Here is a 19,512-nt window from a genome sequence, read left to right on the forward strand (position 1 = left end):
TGAATACTCCAGAAGTTAACTCTGTGGGCCACGGCCAAAGTAAGAGTATTTACAGGGCATTGGATAGGTGTTAATACCTTAGCAACCCTGCTAGGGTAAATTCTTTTTTCCTTTTGCCTGTGACTTGGACGATCAATTAGTATACATGTTGAAAAAAAACAGACACAGACATGAATGTGGAGTCTGGTTCCTTTGAGTGGCATTGCTCTTCTTTGAGCAGCTGGGCACAATAAACTACTGGTGTGGACAATTGACCCAACTTGTGGAAATTCTCAAAGATGGTGAGGCTTAACCCTTACTGTTTTTTTTTTTTTTAAACTTTTTATTTTTACTTTATTTTACTTTATAATACTGTGTTGGTTTTGCCATACATTGACATGAATCCACCACGGGTGTACATGCGATCCCAAACATGAACCCCCCTCCCACCTCCCTCCCCACAACATCCCTCTGGGTCATCCCCGTGCACCAGCCCCAAGCATGCTGTATCCTGCATCAGACATAGACTGGTGATTCGATTCTTACATGATAGTATACATGTTTCACTGCCATTCTCCCAAATCATCCCACCCTCTCCCTCTCCCTCTGAGTCCAAAAGTCTGCTATATACATCTGTGTCTTTTTTGCTGTCTTGCATACAGGGTCATCATTGCCATCTTTCTAAATTCCATATATATGTGTTAGTATACTGTATTGGTGTTTTTCTTTCTGGCTTACTTCACTCTGTATAATCGGCTCCAGTTTCATCCATCTCATCAGAACTGATTCAAATGTATTCTTTTTAACAGCTGAGTAATACTCCATTGTGTATATGTACCACAGCTTTCTTATCCATTCATCTGCTGATGGACATCTAGGTTGTTTCCATGTCCTGGCTATTATAAACAGTGCTGCGATGAACATTGGGGTACATGTGTCTCTTTCAGTTCTGGTTTCCTTGGTGTGTATGCCCAGCAGTGGGATTGCTGGGTCATATGGCAGTTCTATTTGCAATTTTTTAAGGAATCTCCACACTGTTTTCCATAGTGGTTGTACTAGTTTGCATTCCCACCAACAGTGTAGAAGGGTTCCCTTTTCTCCACACCCCCTTACTGTTTTAATACCTGATACAACTGTGAGCTGCATAGACCTCCTCAAGTTAGGGAGTGGAAGTGGTATTTGTTTTTTTTAAATCCACAAAACATTCACTTTGGCTGACTACTTAAAAACAGTGAAAGAACTAATGACATTTGAAAAATTAAGAGTATTTTGCATTAATGAGTGTAAGGATTCTTACTTGAAATTTTAGAAAAATAAGAATTATGAACAATCATAAATAATTTAACCAAATATACAAAAGCAAGGATGTCTTTACAACGAACAGGTAAAGCATTAGTCTCAAAAGAAAATATTTGCCTGAGATTAGAGCTGAAGACACAAATTGTGAGTGAAAACATCAGCTATTTTGTAATAATCTCTTTTGTGAGAATAGAATGGTAATTTTATTTTTTATTTATTTTTGACTGTGCTGGACCTTCATTACTGCTTGAGGGCTTCCTCTGGTTTTGGTGTGTGGGCTTCTCATTGTGATGGGTTCTCTTGTTGAGGGGCATGGGCTCTAGAGTCTGGGCTCAGTATTTATGGTTATGGACTCAGCTGTCCCGTGGCATGGGGAATCTTCCTGGACCAGGGATCGAACCTGTGTCCCCTGCCTTGGTAGCTGGATTCTTAACCACTGGACCACCAGGGAAGCCCACATGATAATTTTAAATGTCACCAGGTTCATGTTGACTTTTATTATCTATCATTTCAAAATGTTTCAAATATTTATTACATTTTAAAAAGCAATCTTTTTACAGTTTTATTGGAGCTAAGCATGATTTTATGTAAGCAGATTAATTATATATTGAAAGTTTGTACAAAAGTATTAATAGGATATATTAAATAAATGCAGAGAAAATATAAAATTAAATCTGTGTTCTTAAAAAAACACTGCTTGCTGGGTTTTAGCTCCATAGAGTATCTTCTCTGTTCTCCCAGCTCATCTGCCTGGCTCTGAAGTGGCTCACTGCCTCACTTCAGATCTATGCTCAAAGTCTACTCTGCACACAAATCTCTGATCTTACTATCAGAAACGGCCACCGACATTTCTCTGCAGCTGTTGCCTACGGTTATTCCTGTGAGGCACTCACCACTCCCTAACATGAGAATATGTGGGCTCTTTGCGACCCCATGGACAGTAGCCCACCAGATTCCTCTGTCCATGAAATTTTACGGGCAAGAGTACTGGAGTGGGTTGCCAGGCACTGAACCCACATCTCTTGCATCTCCTGCATTGGCAGGCAGATTCTTTACCACTAGCATTACCCGGGAAGCCCAAAGTCTAACCACCCCAGATGGGACCCGAACCCACAACCCCCGGCTTAGGAGGCCAGTGACTGAGGCACTCACTAATCCCTGACAATAGAATAGACACGTTTATTTGTGGGCTTCCCAGGCGGCTCAGTGGTAAAGAGTTTGCCTGCCAATGCAGGAGATGCAGGTTCGACCCCTGGATAGGGAAGATCCCTTGGAGAAGGAAATGGCAACCCACTCCGATACTCTTGCCTGAGAAATCCCATGGACAGAGGAGCCTGGTGGGCTACAGTCTATAGGGTCACAAAGAGTCAGACAGGACTGAGCACACAGCCTCTCTGCCCTCCCAGAAAGTCAGCTGGGAGACAGTAGGACCTGTTATGTCTGTTTGCTACTATACATATATTGCTTGACTCAGGCCTTGAGGGAATGTTCAGTGACTCAGTAGATGTTATAGAGGAGAGGACTCTGGAATCAGGAAGACCCTGACATGAATCCCAGCTCTGCTTCATTTTTTCTGGGTGTCCTGGATAAGTGGCCATTCCTTTCAGAGCCTCAGTGACCCTGTCTGAGAAATGGGGATGTTGGTCTTTGCACCAAAAGGTTATTGAGGAAACTCAATGAACTCAAGCAGGCTTAGCAGAGCACCTGCCAGTGTAAACAGCTGGTACCTGAGAACTGCTCTTAATCCTTCCTGGGGCCTCCCAAAGGCCAAGTAAATGTTCTCTGATATCCTCTCCCTGGGTGAGGTATGGATGAAAAGAGGTAGAATTCCAAACAAGAGGCTGAGGAGGTTTGTTGTGGTGTCAGTTTACAGCCTTGACTTTGAGTTGTGACCCAGTCCTGACCCTTTTTCTTCTAAGTCAGTGGCATGTGAGGGTGGGGCAAATGGTGGAGAGAAATGATAACTCCAGTTCTACCAACAGCCAGCCCAGCTCTGAGACCCCCTTGCCATCCCTGGAAAGCTTTAGATGGGTTTCAATCATTGAATTCCAGAACTTGAGAATCCTAAACACACCCCATGCATGCGTGTATGCTCAGATGTGTCTGACTCTCTGTGACCCCATGGACAGTTGCCCACCAGACTCCTCTGTCCATGGAGTTTTCCAGGCAAGAATCCTGGAGTGGGTTGCCATTCCCTCCTTCAGGGGATCTTCCTGAGTGAGGGATCGAACCTGCATCTCCTGAGTCTCCTGCATTGGCAGACAGATTCTCTCCCACTGCACCAGCACACCAGCACTAATATGCGATTTCTATAGAAGTGTGAGAGAAGAAATTTCCCTCGTGTCCAGCAAATCCTTTCTTGAATCTACTTCAGATCCATCTGCCTGTTGGAATGCATAGGGGTACTATCTTCCTTTCCCTTTGTTCCTGGGCATAAGGAAGCTCGCTGCAGAGAAGACTACTCACATCCTCTCCCCAGCTCTGAGCCTTCTTCATCACAATCCTGGGGACTCAGAGGCACTCCCCCTCATTGTCCCCTCAGCCTCCATTTGGTATTTGAAGGATCAAGGGTAGTGGGGATGTGGCTTCCTTATTTAGTCACAGACTTGGAGAGTTGACCTGGGGTTGAAAGGAGAGATGGGAGAATTAGTGAAGCGAAGACAGATGTAAGGAACTGGGGATTTGAATGGAGAAAACGGAGAGGAAGTCTTCCCTGGTGGCTCAGCTGGTAAAGAATCCACCTCCAATGTGGAAGACCTGGGTTTGGTGCCTGGGTTGGGAAGATCCCCTGGAGAAGGGAACAGCTACCCACTCCAGCATTCTGGCCTGGAGAACTCCGTGGACTGTATAGTCCATGGGGTCAGAGTCAGACATAACTGAACAACCTTCACTTAACTTAAAGGAGAGGAACTTCCCCTTCATGCTGTCGGAAACTTAACTACCTGTTAAGCAGGTCCTCTCTGTATAGCAATGGTGGCTGGATTGGACAAGAATTCATGAAAGAGACATTGAGAGGAGCACACGTGGGAAGAAAGTTACAGACAGGGTCAAGCAATGGTAGATGTTCCATTTCAGTGGAACAGATTACAGTCCGGGGAGTGTTATTGTTTTCTTTTGAGCTTTTTATTTTGTTTTGGGGTATAGCTGATTAGCAGTGTTGTGGTAGTTTCAGGTGAACAGTGAAGGGACTCAGCCGCAGGTACACACGCATCCATTCTTCCCCAGACTCCTCTCCCAGCCAGGCTGTCGAATAACGTCGAGCAGAGTTCCCTGCACTCTACAGCAGGTCACTGCTGGTTATCCATCTTAGATAGAGCAGTGTGTACATGTCCATCCCAAACTCCAGGCAAGTATTATTGAAGGACGGCGAGGACAAGCTGCTTGTATAGGAGAACATAACTGAGAGACATACAAGTGTAGGCGTTTCAGAGAAGGGGGAAGAAGGGCCAAGAATCAGAAACACAGAGGAAGACATCAGGAAGGGAGTTCTCACACACGGGGACAGGCAAAGACAGACACTCCCGGAGGTGGAAGACAGACAGAGAGGGGGCCGGGAATCACTTGCTGGTTACTTCTAGGTCCCTGGGACATTTAAGTGTCGCAAGTGGGCTGGGCTTTGGGCATTCAAGGGCTCTGAATGCCTGGCTGAGGAGCTCAGACTTTGTTTCCTAGGTCCCTGTACAAGGATGCTGAGGAAGTCTTACTGTCCACAGTGTTTAACTCTTGGTTGACTGGTAAAGGCCAACTTAGGAATCTCCCGGCTTTAAGAGTGAAATCAGCGACCTTCACGTTGTCCATACTCAGAGGATGAAGGAGATGTTTTCTGGGGAATTGGTGGATGAATAGGGGACCCACTGACTCTGACTCAGTCTTCACCATCAAGGACCCTGTCCCTTCCTACCACCAAGGATGCTGAATCACTGCATACCTTCTCTCTGTTGTTTTTTTTTTTTTTTCAGTTTTTTTTTTTGACGTGGACCATTTAAAAAAATCTTTATTGAATTTTGTGCAATATTGCTTCTGTTTTATGTATTTTTTCAAACTTTTAAACTTTGTATTTTGTGTTGGAGTATAGCTGATTAACAATTTTGTGGTAGTTTCGATGAACAGGGAGGGCTTCCCTTGTGGCTCAGCTGGTAAAGAATCCACCTGCAATTCAGGAGACCTCGGTTCAGTCCCTCGGTTGGGAAGATGCCCTGGAGAAGGGAAAGGCTACCCACTCCAGTATTCTGGCCTGGAGAATTCCCTGGACTGTACAGTCCATGGGGTCACAAAGAGCTGGACATGAGTGAGCGACTTTCACTTCACTTCAATGACCAGGGAAGGAACCCAACCATACATATACAGGTATCCATTCTGCCCCCAAACACTGTTCCATCCAGGCTGGCATATCTGTTATGTTTTTTTTTTTTTAACTGAAATACAGTTGATTTACAATGCTGTGCTAATTTCAGGTGTACAACAAAGTGGTTCAATTATACATATATATATACTTTTTCAGATTCTTTTCCCTTATAGATTATTATAAGATATTGAGCATAATTCCCTGTGCTATATAGTAGGCCCTTGTTGGTTACTATTTTATATATGGAAGTGGAAATTTAGTGAACTATACTCAATATTTGATAATAGTCTGTAAGGGAAAAGAATCTGAAAAGTGTGTATATGTATAACTGAATCACTTTGTTGTACCCCTGAAACTAATGCAGCATTGACAATCAACTCTATTTCAATTAAAAAAAAACCCAAAACCCCATAGTAGTGTGTATACGTTAATCTCAAATTCTTAATTTATCTCTCTCCCCCAAATATCTGCTTTATTTTATTTATTTATTTATTTTTTAACTTAAGGCACATGAGATCTTAGCTCCCTGACCAGGGCGAACCCACACACCCTGCATTTCAAAGGCGAAGCCTTAACCACTGGGTCCTAGGTGGGACCAGAGGAATCTTTCTCAATATGACCATGTCATTCATTAATCAAGTCAACAAGTATTAATCAAGGGCCAACTAACTACAGTTGACCCTTGAACAACGTGGGTTTGAACTGTGTTCTGGGCTCACTGACTTGAAATATTTTTTTCAGGAAATAGGTACTGCTGCAGTACTGCATGATCTAGTTGAATCTGCAAATGTGAAACTGAGGATAGGAAGGGCTGGCTGTCAAATTATAGGCAGATTTTCCATCGCCAGGAAGCAGCTCCTCCAGAGCCTGCATTGTTCCAGAGTCGACTGTATAGGTGCTGGCACTATGTGCTTAGTTGCCCAGTTTTGCCCGACTCTCTGCAACCCCATGGACTGCAGCCAGCCAGGCTCCCCTGTCCATAGGATTCTACAGGCAAGAATCCTGGAGTGGGTTGCCATTCCCTTCTCCAGGGGATCTTCCTCACCCAGGGATCAAACTCAAGTCTCCTGTGTCTCCTGCATTGAAGGCGAATGCTTTACCACTGAGACACTGGGGAAACAGCAAAGTATAAAACAGGAAAAAAAAAAAAAAGCCCCGATCTCACTAAGTTGACACTCTTGTCAGGCTATGTCCTTGGGGACAGCTGTGAGAGTTTTTCCTGGGTCGATTGCCAGCAGCGGAATTGCTGTGGGTCTCAGTGTATGTACTACTTGAACTCGGCCAACCATAACCAAATTCTCCTGTAACGTTAGTTCAACTAATATATACTCCCACCAATGGCATTATAAAGATTCCTGGTGTTGTCCTTCAATGTTTGTTTCTATCCGTTATGAAATTTTGCTAATCTGATGGGTGTGAAATGATACCTCATTTTAATTGACTCTTCTCCAAATGACTGCAGAGCTGAGCATTTCCTGTGTGTATGAGTCGTTCCATTTTCTCCCTTGTGAACTGCCTTTTAATACCTTTTAGTTTTTTCTTATTAGCTTATAGTTTAGTCTGACCACTGATCTTTTGTTGGAAGGGCCAATTCTTTTGAAAAGCTTGTCTGACTGGATCAGGCCCTCCCAGCATAATCACATTTATGATTGACTCACAAAAATCAACATATCTGGGGCTCTAATTAGTCTTCAAAATCCCCTTAGTCATGGCAGGTAACAGTCATGGGAGCATGCCATCCTATTCACACATGCCGCCTACACTTAAGAGAAAGGATTATACGAAAGTATGGGTCATGGGGCATCAATTAAAGAATTCTGTGTATCACAAGTATTGTAAGAAGTTAAACCATTTTTTTTTTTTTTACCTTCTTAAAGGAGTGGTTTTTGGTCTTGTTGATTCTTTTTTTTTTTTCAACACTCGTTTACCGGTTACCAGCTCATTACTAAGGGAGATCCTGACGTAGGTACTTCTGTCCATGGAGCTTGGAAGTTGGCACATTGAAGCATTCTGGTTCCCTAACTTGGAAGCTTGCTACTATTTTGCTTTTTTGTTCGTGTGTTTGTTGGTCATTCATTTCTGCTATTATGTTATTTCTTTGATCTTTCCAAAAGTCTTGCTCAGTTATTGTTTAAACTTTTTTTCCTATATTGGATGCTGAACTCATTCATTTTCAGTTTTCTTGTTTTCATATAAGCACTCCTCTCTGAAGTCTGTATCCTTTAATGATCTGAGATGCAATAATTTCATCATTCACTCTAAACATTTTAAATATCAAATATGACTTCTACTTGGTCCATCCATTGTATCAGTTCAGTTCAGTTCATTTCAGTCGCTCAGCCGTGTCCGACTCTTCGCAGCCCCATGGACTGCAGCACTCCAGGCTTCTCTGTCTGTCATCAACTCCCAGAGCTTACTCAAACTCATGTCCATCGAGTCGGTGATGCCATCCAACCATCTCATCCTCTGTTGTCCCCTTATCCTCCCATATTCAATGTTTCCCAGCATCAGGGTCTTTTCCAGTTAGTCAGTTCTGCCCATCAGGTGGCCAAAGTATTGGAATTTCAGCTTCATCAGTCCTTCCAATGAATATTCAGGACTGATTTCCTTTAGGATGGCCTGGTTGGATCTCCTTGCAGTCCAAGGGACTTTCAAGAGTCTTCTCCAACAACACAGTTCAAAGGCATCAATTCTTCAGTGCTCAGATTTCTTTCTAGTCCAACTAGACTACTTTGTTGGCAAAGTGACGTCTCTGCTTTCTAATATGCTGTCTAGGTTGGTCATACCTTTTCTTCCAAGGAACAAGCATCTTTTAATTTCATGGCTGCAGTCACTATCTGCAGTGATTTTGGAGCTCAAGGAAATAAAGTCTCTCACTGTTTCCATTGTTTCCCCATCTATTTGCCATGAAGTGACGGACCCGCACACCGTGATCTTAGTTTTCTGAATGTTGAGCTTTAAACTCCTTTTCATGCTTAAGCAACTTTTTCATGCTCCTCTTTCCCTTTCATCAAGAGGCTCTTTAGTTCTTCGCTTTCTGCCATAAGTGTGGTGTCATCTGCATATCTGAGGTTATTGATATTTCTCCCGGCAATCTTGATTCCAGCTTGTGCTTCATCCAGTCCAGCATTTCTCATGATGTACTCTGCATATAAGTTAAATAAGCAGGGTGACAATATACAGCTTTGATGTACTCTTTTCCCCATTTGGAACCAGTGTGTCCATTGTATAGAAGTATGCTTTAAAATTTCTGGGCATTTTGGTGTCTGTTTTTCTCTTTTTGTTATTGAATTCTATTTTTTTTTTTTTACATTGTGGACAGGTTGTATTGTCTATGCTATTATTCCTTTAGCATTTTTAAAGGTTTGTATCTTGGCCTGGTATGGGGCTAATATTTGTAAAACTTCCATGGGTGTTTGAAAATAATGAGGATTCTCTAAGTGTCTAGGGTCCTTCCTATAGCTGTTACATGGGTCTCTCTAATTAAATATCTTTTTCAACTATTCTATACTCTTAGTATTTTAAAAATCTGTTTGATTTATCAATTACTCATAAGGGTAAGTTAAAATCTTGTAACTTAGGGCTATCTTGTTATGTGTCAGGACTTTTTTTTTCCAGGTGCATAGGTCCTTTTATCACCATGTTCCTGTTAGTCTTAAGAATTTTTTTCCTCCGTAGTGTGAATCTTGTTTCGTAAAGTATCTATAGCCACATTGTCTTTTTTGGGGGGAGACATTAGGCTAGTATACCTTCTCCTATTCATTTATCTTCATCCTTACTGTGTCTTGTATGATATTTTAAAAAATTCAGTCTCTGAGTGTGGGTCATTGGGGAGTTTATTAATTGCCAAGTATGGTCTATTTTTACTCATTATTGTTACTTTTTTAGATTTAATTTTTTTAAATCAAAGTATAGTTGACTTAGGGGCTTCCCTGATAGCTCAGTTGGTAAAGAATATGCCTGCTTTTCAGGAGACTTCAGTTTGATTCCTGGGTCAGGAAGATCTGCTGGAGATGGTATAGGGTACCCACTCCAGTATTCTTGAGCTTCCCTTGTGGCTCAGCCGATAAAGAATCTGCCTGCAATGTGGAAGACCTGGGTTTGACCCTTGGGTTGGGAAGATCCTCTGGAGAAGGGAAAGGCAGAATCCCCATAAAGATGTAAAATAGTGAAACAAAGTGTTTTATTAGGAGGAAAAAAGAGTACAGTATATGTGGATAGACACATGGGCAGATGCAGAGAGAGAGAGGAACACTCTTGTGGAAGTTTGAATTACTTGTATGGGGCATTTCTTCTGATTTCCCTTTGACCAATTATTTTGATTTGCCTGGTTCACAGTCCACATTTAGTTTATCTAGGGATCTGCTGTCTATGGGGTCACACAGAGTCGGACATGACTAAAGTGACTTAGCAGCAGCAGCAGCAGCAGCAGCAGGGATCCTTCCATGTGTACACATGCATCTCTTAGCCAAGATGCGTTCCACCGAAGAGGCCTATGGGTAGTTAGCAACACTTAGCATCACTCCTGTTTTGACCTCCAAGGAGTCTTTCTGCACATGGGTAGTCAGGGAGGTCTCCTGACTTCGAGAATGAGAAATATGTGGTCTCTTATCTTCTGTCTGGGTAGGGCTCAGCCTGTTTCTTCAATGGCCCTGCTAGTCTCTTCTTGGAGTATCTACCCTGGGATGGGGGGCATCTACATCTTGTCTCAGAATCAGACTACACTGGATGAGTTACTTAATTCCTCTGTGCCTTAGTTAACCTCCTCTGTACAATGAGGATAATAACAGCATCTAACTCATGGGGCTGTTGTAAGGATTCAACCAATTGAAAAGTGAAAAGTGCTTTGAATAGTGTTTGACACATAGGGAGCACTCAGCACTTGCTTGATCACTGCAACCTTTGACTTTTTCTGAGCTCTTGGCTATCTGGTCATACCTTTAGCATTTACCACAGACTTTTCAAGGTGGGAGAAGTGGCTATCATCATACCCAAGATGACACAAGAAATCATGGCAAAGCCTGGGCCAGAACCCTGCACCCCTTTCTTCCAGAGCCCTTCCCTCTCCTAAACCCCAGAGATGCATGGGATTTCAGCTGAGAGCTGAGCTGAGCTTAGTTGCTAAATGGGGAGTGGCCATTGTGAAGTTTGGAGTGGGGTTGAACAGCTCCAGTTTGGATAAAATCTGAGAAGCTGGTGCATGAAAGCTATTTCCTCCTGTTGCTTCTTGTTCTGTTTTCAATCACACCCATGTTCTTTCCTAGTGGTGGGATTATAGGAATTAACCCACATTCCATCTCTGTCATTTTTCCATATGTATGTCAGTTCAGCCAATCTCAAACCTTGGATTATTTCCAGTCTTTTATTTCCCCTGGGGGGAACTTTGTGTTAGAAAAGCTGGTTTCAGTCATCCTCTCCCTCACAAGCTATGACTAGGAAGGATTTAGGATGAGTGATGGAAAGAGACCTCACCTTCTCAGGACATTTTTGCTATCACGGAGAAGCTGTGGATGTTATCTTTAAAGGCGAATGCAGAAGAATCTCAGGATCAATGCCCCCTGCATTGGAAGCACAGAGTCTCAACCCCTGGACTGCCAGGGAAGTCTCACCCAGTTCTGCGTTTTTGAGTGTCCTTGAATCTAAGGTTTCGGGAGTCTGAGAGTCTCAGATTCTTATTCCAGTGCTTCTAAGTATCACAGGATGTCTTGTTTTAAAGGATTACAAAATGATGCTATTTGTGAATTAAGGGGTGAATTAAGGAATGATATCTGCCATTTATTTTGAAATGCATCAAAAAAAAAAAAAACACACACACAAAACACCCAGATAGACTGGGTAGATGAAAAGATACATAGATGGACAGATTTGTTTGGGGCTTCTCTGGTGGCTCAGATGGTAAAAAAGACTGGCTGCAATGTTGGAGACCTGGGCTCAATTCCTGGGTTGGGAAGATACCCTGGAGAAGGGAATGGCAACCCACTCCACTATTCCTGCCTGGAGAATTCCATGGACAGAGAAGACTGGTGGACTAAAGTCCATGGGGGTCACAAAGAGTTGGACATGACTGAGCAACTAACATTTCCTAATGCCAGTTACAGAATCTAGGCAGTGACTTACTGTACAAATCTTCAATTTTTCTGCATATTTTCAAATTGTCCTATTAAAATGTTAGGAAGCTATGATGCTATTGGTCTCTGTCTCTCAGTGGAGACAGTTGATTCCTTTGGGAGAGTTCACTGGTTGAGATTTTCATCCAATGGGAGTTGAGTGAGTGCTCACGACTGGTGGAGAGTGTAACAGAGCTTGACTAAGCCTTTCCCTCCAAAGATGCGGTTCTACTGCTGTAAGCAATGCAAAGTAACTCAAATTCATTTAGGCAGAAACGGGGATCTATCTTTAGGAGCTCTGGGGCAGGCCGAGAGCAGACAGACGTGCTGGATTCAGGCTCTGGGTGATGTCTCTGTCGTTCAGCTGCTCAGTCATGTCCAACTCTCTGCGACGCCATGGACTGCAGCACGCCAGGCTTCCCTCTCCTTGACCATCTCCCAGAGTTTGCTCAACTCATGCCCATCAAGTCAGTGATGCCATCCAACCATGTCATCCTCTGTCATCCCCTTCTCCTCCTGCCTTCAATCCTTCCCAGCATCAGGGTCATTTCCAATGAGTCAGTTCTTCGAATCAGGTGGCCAAAGTATTGGAGCTTCAGCCTCAGCCTCAGTCCTTCCAGTGAATATTCACAGTTGATTTCCTTTAGGATTGACTGGTTTGATCTCCCTGCTGTTCAAAGGACTCTCGAGTCTTCTGCAGCATCACAGTTTGAAGGCGTCAATTCTTCAGCTCAGCCTTTTTTATTGTGATGATGTCTTTAGCAGCAGTAGTAGTTTAGTCGCTAAGTCGTGTCTGACTCTTGCGACCCCATGGACAGTAGCCTGCCAGGCTCCTCTGTCCTTGGGATTCTCCAGGCAAGAATACTGGAGTGGGACTCTGGTTTTCTCAATCTCTCTGCTCCCTTTGTCTCTTTTGTTGTCTGGTATTATCCATATGGATGTAGGAGAGTTGCCGGAAGTCTCGTCTGTGGTAGATTGTATTATTTTCAAAATGTTTTCTTCCCTCCCACTGGTCCTTTCCTTAAGAGAGGATTTTGTTTCCCTCTTCCCCACTGATGAGTTTGTTGTGCAAGTTGTTTTGGCCGTGACTCCTGTTGGCCTTCTTTTGTACCCATAGGTTTCACCCGGTTCCAGGGACTGCTCTCTCCCTTTGACCCTTCAAGGATAAGGGTGTAACGGAGCCTCTCTGTGGCTAGTTTACAGGTGTTTCACCATCTCTCATTGGATACCCCTCACTTTGTAAATAGTGCTATTATTAGATGCTTTATTACCTTACTTGTGTGTGACTTACTTTTCTGCTGGGATCCTGACTGACACAGAATTCTATTGGATAGATCTACCACAGTCTTTTTTTTCTTGGAGGGGCTTCCCTGGTGGCTCAGCAGTAAAGAATCTGCCTGGCAATGCAGGAGATATGGGTTCAGTCTCTGGGTGGGGAGGATCCCCTGGAGCAGGGAATGGCAACCCACTCCAGTATTCTTGCCTGGAAAATCCCTTGGACAGAGGAGCCTGGTGGGCTACATGCAGTCCGTGGAGTTGCAACAGAGTGGACACGACTTATCGACTAAACAGCAAAACAACCGCCGCCACAATTTATCAGTCGTTTCATGATGAACGCTTGGGTCATTTCCAGTCTTTCACTACTAAACAATGGCATGACAAATAGACGTGCACATGGGTCACTTTGCAGGTGTTTGAGCATATCTGTAGGAGAAATGATTAGATGTGGAATTGCTGAGTCATATAATACATTTCTTTATAATTCTGGCTGATGTTGTCAAATCATGTTTAGAGGCTATGCCAGTTCACCGCCCCTCTCATACTGGCTGAGAGTGAAGATTGCTTCCTTCCACTTAATCTGTAGTCTTAAATGTTTGGACAACTGTGGTAGAGGTTAGTAAGAAGGATTCTCAAGATGAGGACACCAGATTTCTGGCAAATAAGAACAGGCAGGTATACTGAGTAGTTGATTGAATAAATTAGGTCTGTGATTGCATTTTTTCAGCATTTTGGACTCTCTGGTCATAGTGGTTAAGGAGAAAAAAAAATTTTTTTGTATTTTTTAAAAACTATATTTATTTAATTGGAGGATAGCTACCATATTGTGATGGTTTTTGCCATACATCAGTATGACTCAGCCATAGGTAAACATGTGTCCCCTCCATCCTGAACCCTCCTCCCGCGTCCCCCCCACCCTATCCCTCCAGGTCGTCATAGAGCACTGGCTTTGGGTGCCCTGCTACATACATCAAACTCGCACTGGTTATCTATTTTACTTATGATAATGTGTATGTTTCAATGCTATTCTCTCAAATCATCCCACCCTCTCCTTCTCCCATTGAGCCCCTCCCAAAAGTCTGTTCTTTACATCTGCGTCTCCTTTGCTGCCTGTATGTAGGATCGTCGGTACCATCTTTCTAGATCCCATATATATGCATTAATATATGGTATTTGTCTTTCTCTTTCTGACTTACTTCACTCTGTATAACAGGCTCTAGGTTCACCCACCTCATTAAAGCTGACTCAAATGCATTCCTTTTTATAGGTGAGTAATATTCCATTGTGTATATGTACCACAACTTCCTTATCCATTGGTCTGCTGGTGGACGTTTAGGTTGCCTCCACGTCCTGGCTCTTGTAAATAGTGTGCAACGAACATTGGAGTCCATATGTCTTTTTCAGTTCTGGTTTCCTTGGAGTGCATGCCCAGTAGTGGAACTGCTGAGTTATATGGCAATTTTATTCCTAGTTTTTTAAGGAATAGGAGAAAATTTTAAAGGTTTTAAACATTTTAAACAGACTTTGATTCAGTGTATAATGATTATAATATTTTAAGCCTTTGGTTTTGAGACTGTGGTTCCAAGAGTTCATAAATCTTGATAACAAACACCACAAATAGTGTGAGTCAGAGATTTTCAGCTTCCTCCCAGGAGATTGTGCACATGGATGGTAATAGTCTGAATGGACACATTAGTGTTTGTTAGAAAACAAGACATTTGGTGTTTGGGTTTCCTAAAGCCACTCTTTGTCCTTTCCCTTAGACTGTGGAAAGCCACCAAAACTGGAATCTAAGCTAGTAAAACAAATCTAAAGACATTTGAAACTCAATAACGATGGCATTGTGAAACACACAAGGCTCTAGAGGTTAAATTATTTCACATTTACTTTTTTTTTTTTGGCCTGTCCAGATTGGGAAGGGCAAGAAAGACTCAAATAGATCTGGTTCAAGTCTGGGCACTACTATTTTTTAGTTATGTAACTGTGGGTATGTCATTCAAGTCTGAGACTCAGTTTTTTCACCTGCAAAATGGGAACAATAATAACAATAACAGTAATAATAGAAATGGACTACAGTGACTGCTTCTGATGCATTGAAGCATTGCAGAGTTAAAGGCTGAGTTTAGAACAGGCTTCACACTCAGTCCCCCTGTTTCCACCAGCATGACTTAGGAACCATATATGAACACATGGCCTGAAGTAGAAGCCCAGACATGAAATGTCACTGTTGTTCACAGAGAGGCAGCTGAATATGTTAGTTAAGTGCACAGCCCTGAGCTGAGCTGGGATCCTAGCTCTGCCTCTTGTTCTCTGTGTGAATTTAGACAAAAAAACTCAGCCTCTCTGCGGTGTAGCTTACTGACCTGTGAGATAGACGTCATAACTGTATCTGCTTCAGAGAGGATTGTTGAGAGGATTAAGTGAGTCCCCAACTATAGAACAGTACCTAAAGACGGTTAGAGCCCTGTGATTTTAGTGGTGATTATATTAACCAGCTAGGTAGCTAACAGTCTCTCTCTCTCTTTCCTAATTTATTTTATTGATATATAGTTGATTTACAAGGTTGAGTTAGTTTCTGCTGTACAGCAAAGTGATTCAGTTATGCATATATGTGTATATTCTTTTTTACATTCTTTTTCATTATGGTTTATCATAGGATATTGAGTACAGTTCCCTGCGCTCTTCAGTAACACCATGTTTATCCATTTTATGTATAATAGTTTGCATCTGCTAATCGCAAACTCCCAATCCATCTCTCCCCACCCCTCTCCCCCTTGACAATTGCAAGTCTCCTCTGTATCTGTGAGACTGTTTCTGTTGCACAGATAAGTTCATTTGTCTCACATTTTAGATTTCACATGTAAGTGGATCCTGTGGTATGTGCCTTTCTCTTCTGACTTCACTTAGTCTGATAATCTCTTGGTCCATCCATGTTGCTGCAAATGGCAACATTTCGTCTTTTTTATGACTAAATAGTATCACTTTGTGTATATGCGCTGCATATTCTTTATCCATTCATCTCTTGGTGAAGATTTAAGCTGTTTCACGTCTCGGCTATTGTAAATAGTGCTGCTATGAATATATGAGTGTGTGCATTTTGTATTTTTCTGAACTGTGGTGTGTTTGGGTATATGTCAAAGAGTGGGATTGGTGGATCATATGGTATCTCTAGTTCTGGTTTTCTGAGGAACCTCCATACTGTTTTCCACAGTGGCTGTACCAGCTCACATTCCCACCAACAATGAGGGAGGGCTCCCTTTTCTCCAAACTCTCTCCAGCATTTGTTCTTTGTAGACTTTTTAATAATGACCATTCTGACTGGTGTGAGGTGATACCTCATTGTAGTTTTAATTTGCATTTCTTGAATCATATAAAAGCTCAACTTTCAGAAAACTAAGATCATGGCTTCTGGTCCCATCACTTCATGGCAAATAGATGGGGGAACAATAGAAACAGTGGCTGACTTTATGTTTGTGGCTGCAAAATCACTGCAGATGGTGACTGCAGCCACGAAATTTACTCTTTGGAAGAAAAGTTATGACCAACCTAGACAGCATATTAAAAAACTGAAACATTACTTTGCCAACAAAGTCTGTCTAGTCAAGGCTATGGTTTTTCCAGTAGTCATGTATGGATGTGAGAGTTGGACTATAAAGAAAGCTGAGTACTGAAGAATTGATGCTTTTGAACTGTGGTGTTGGAGAAGACTCTTGAGAGTCCCTTGGACTGCAAGGAGATCCAACCAGTCCATCCTAAAGGAGATCAGTCCTGAGTGTTCATTGGAAGGACTGATGTTGAAGCTGAAACTCCAATACTTTGGCCACCTCATGCGAAGAGCTGACTCATTTGAAAAGACCCTGAGCTGGGAAATATTGAGGGCAGGAGGAGAAGGGGACGACAGAGGATGAGATGGTTGGATGGCATCACTGACTCGATGGACATGAGTTTTGGTAAACTCTGGGAGCTGGTGATGGACAGGGAGGCCTGGTGTGCTGCAGTCCATGGGGTCGCAGAATCGGACATGACTGAGTGACTGAACTGCACTGACCTATTTAGCTCTCCTGCCCATTTTTTGATTGTGTTGGTTTCTATTTTGTTGTTGCTGTTGAATTGTATGAGTTGTTTGTATATTTTGGAAATCAACCCCTTGTTGATTGCATCATATGCAAATGTTTTCTTTCAGCCCATTTGTTCACAGTTTTCATTTTGTTTACAGTTTTCTTTGCTGTACAAAAGCTTATAATTTGTTGGGTTGCATTTGTTTATTTTAGCTTTTATTTCTACTGCTGTGGGAGACTGACCTAAGGAAACATTGGTGGGAATTCCTTGCTGTCCAGTGGTTAGGGTTCGTGCCTTCACCTTCACTGCTGAGGGCCCTGGTTTGATCCCTGGTTGGGGAACTAAGAGCACAAGCCTTGAAGTGTGGCAAAAAAGGAAAAGAAGCGAACAAAAAAAGACATTGATACAATTTATGTCAGAGAATGTTTTGTCTGTGTTCTCTTCTAGCAACTTTATGGTGTCATGTCCTAAATTTAAGTCTTAAGTTATTTTAAATTTCCCAGGTGGCTCAGTGGTAAAGAATTCTCCTGCAGTGCAGGGGACACAGGTTTAATCTCTGGGTCTGGAAGAGCCCCTGGAGAAGGCAATGGCAACCCACTCCAGTATTTTGCCTGGGAAATTCCATGGACAGAGGAGCCTGTCAGGCTATAGTCCATGGAGTCCCAAAGAATCAGATATGACTTAGTAACTAAACAACAACAGCAATAATGGCACCATACTGCTTTAATTATTGTAGATTTGTAACATATTTTGAAATTAGGAAGTGTGATGCTTCCAGCTTTGTTTTTTTTTTTTTTTTCCCCCTCAAGGTTATTAAGGCTATTTGGGAATCCTTTGTGTTCCATATCCATCTAGGCAAGGCTATGGTTTTTCCAGTAGTCATGTGTGGATGTGAGAGTTGGACTGTGAAGAAAGCTGAGCGCTGAAGAATTGATGATTTGAACTGTGGTGTTGGAGAAGACTCTTCAGAGTCCCTTGGACTGCAAGGAGATCCAACCAGTCTATTCTAAATGAGATCAGTCCTGGGTGTTCATTGGAAGTACTGGTGTTGACGCTGAAACTCCAATACTTTGGCCACCTGATGCGAAGAGTTGACTCGCTGGAAAAGACTCTGATGCTGGGAGGGATTGGGGGCAGGAAGAGAAGGGGATGACAGAGGATGAGATGGCTGGATGGCATCACCGACTCGATGGACGTGAGTTTGAGTAAACTCCGGGAGTTGGTGATGGACAGGGAGGCCTGGCGTGCTGCAATTCATGGGGTCACAAAGAGTCGGACACGACTGAACGACTGAGCTGAACTGAACTGTGGTTCCATATTAATTTTTGCTTTTTTCTGTTTTTGTGAAAAATGCTATTTGGATTTTGATAAGGATTGCATAGAGTCCGTAAATCACTTTAGACAGTATGAACGTTAGTAACAAATACTGTTTTCCATCTTTGCATGTGCTTCTTGGCCATATGTATGTATTCTTTGGAAAAATGTCTATTCAGCTCTTCTATCCACTTGTAATGGGTTGCTTGTTTTTTATTGTTCGTTGTATGCATTCTCTATATATCTGGGGTTTCACGCCTAATCAGATGTATGACTTACAAATATTTTCTCCTATTCAGTAGGTTGTCTTTTTTATGGTGATGGTTTCCTTTACTGTGCAGAAGCTTTTCAGTTTTATGTAGTTCCAGAGTCTTTTTGTTTTGTTTTGTTTTGTTTTTTCCCTTGCTTGAGGAGACATATCCAGAAAGATATTGTTAAGACTGACATTCAAAACACTGTGAAAAATTTCTCTTCAATTTTTTGGGAAGAGTTTAAGAAAGATGGGCACTAATTCTTCTTTAAATGTTCCATAGAGTTCACCAATGAAGCAGTCTGGTCCTGGGCTTCTCTCTAATGGGACCTTTTTGATTACTAATTTCCTTATTAGATGCAAATCTGTTCGTATTTCTGCTTCTTCATAATCCAGTCTGTCTAGGTAGGGTGAATGTTTCTAGGAATTTGTCTGCTTTATTTAGGCTATTCAATTTGCTAGTGTATACTTGTTGTTATATCTGAGTGTCTATGCCCACTATAGCATATTTTAGGGTAATGAGTGCTAGGTCCATGGGGAACTTAGACAAGGCAACCATTCCAGTGGCTAATACAGGCATATACCTGTTGGTCTTGCAGGTATGTTCAGTTCAGTTTAGTTTACGTTCAGTTCAGTCTCTCAGTCATGTCTGACTCTTTGTGACCCCATGGACTGCAGCACACCAGGCTTCCCTGTCCATCAGCAACTCCCAGAGCTGGCTCAAACTCATGTCCATCGATGCCATCCAACCATCTCATCCTCTGTTGTGCCCTCCTCCTCCTGCCTTCAGTCTTGCCCAGCATTAGGGTCTTTTCCAATGAGTTGGCTCTTGGTATCAGGTAGCCGAAGTATCGGAGCTTCAGCTTCAGCATCAGTCCTTC

Source organism: Budorcas taxicolor, chromosome 18 (assembly GCF_023091745.1).
Source record: "Budorcas taxicolor isolate Tak-1 chromosome 18, Takin1.1, whole genome shotgun sequence".
Taxonomy (NCBI): domain Eukaryota; kingdom Metazoa; phylum Chordata; class Mammalia; order Artiodactyla; family Bovidae; genus Budorcas; species Budorcas taxicolor.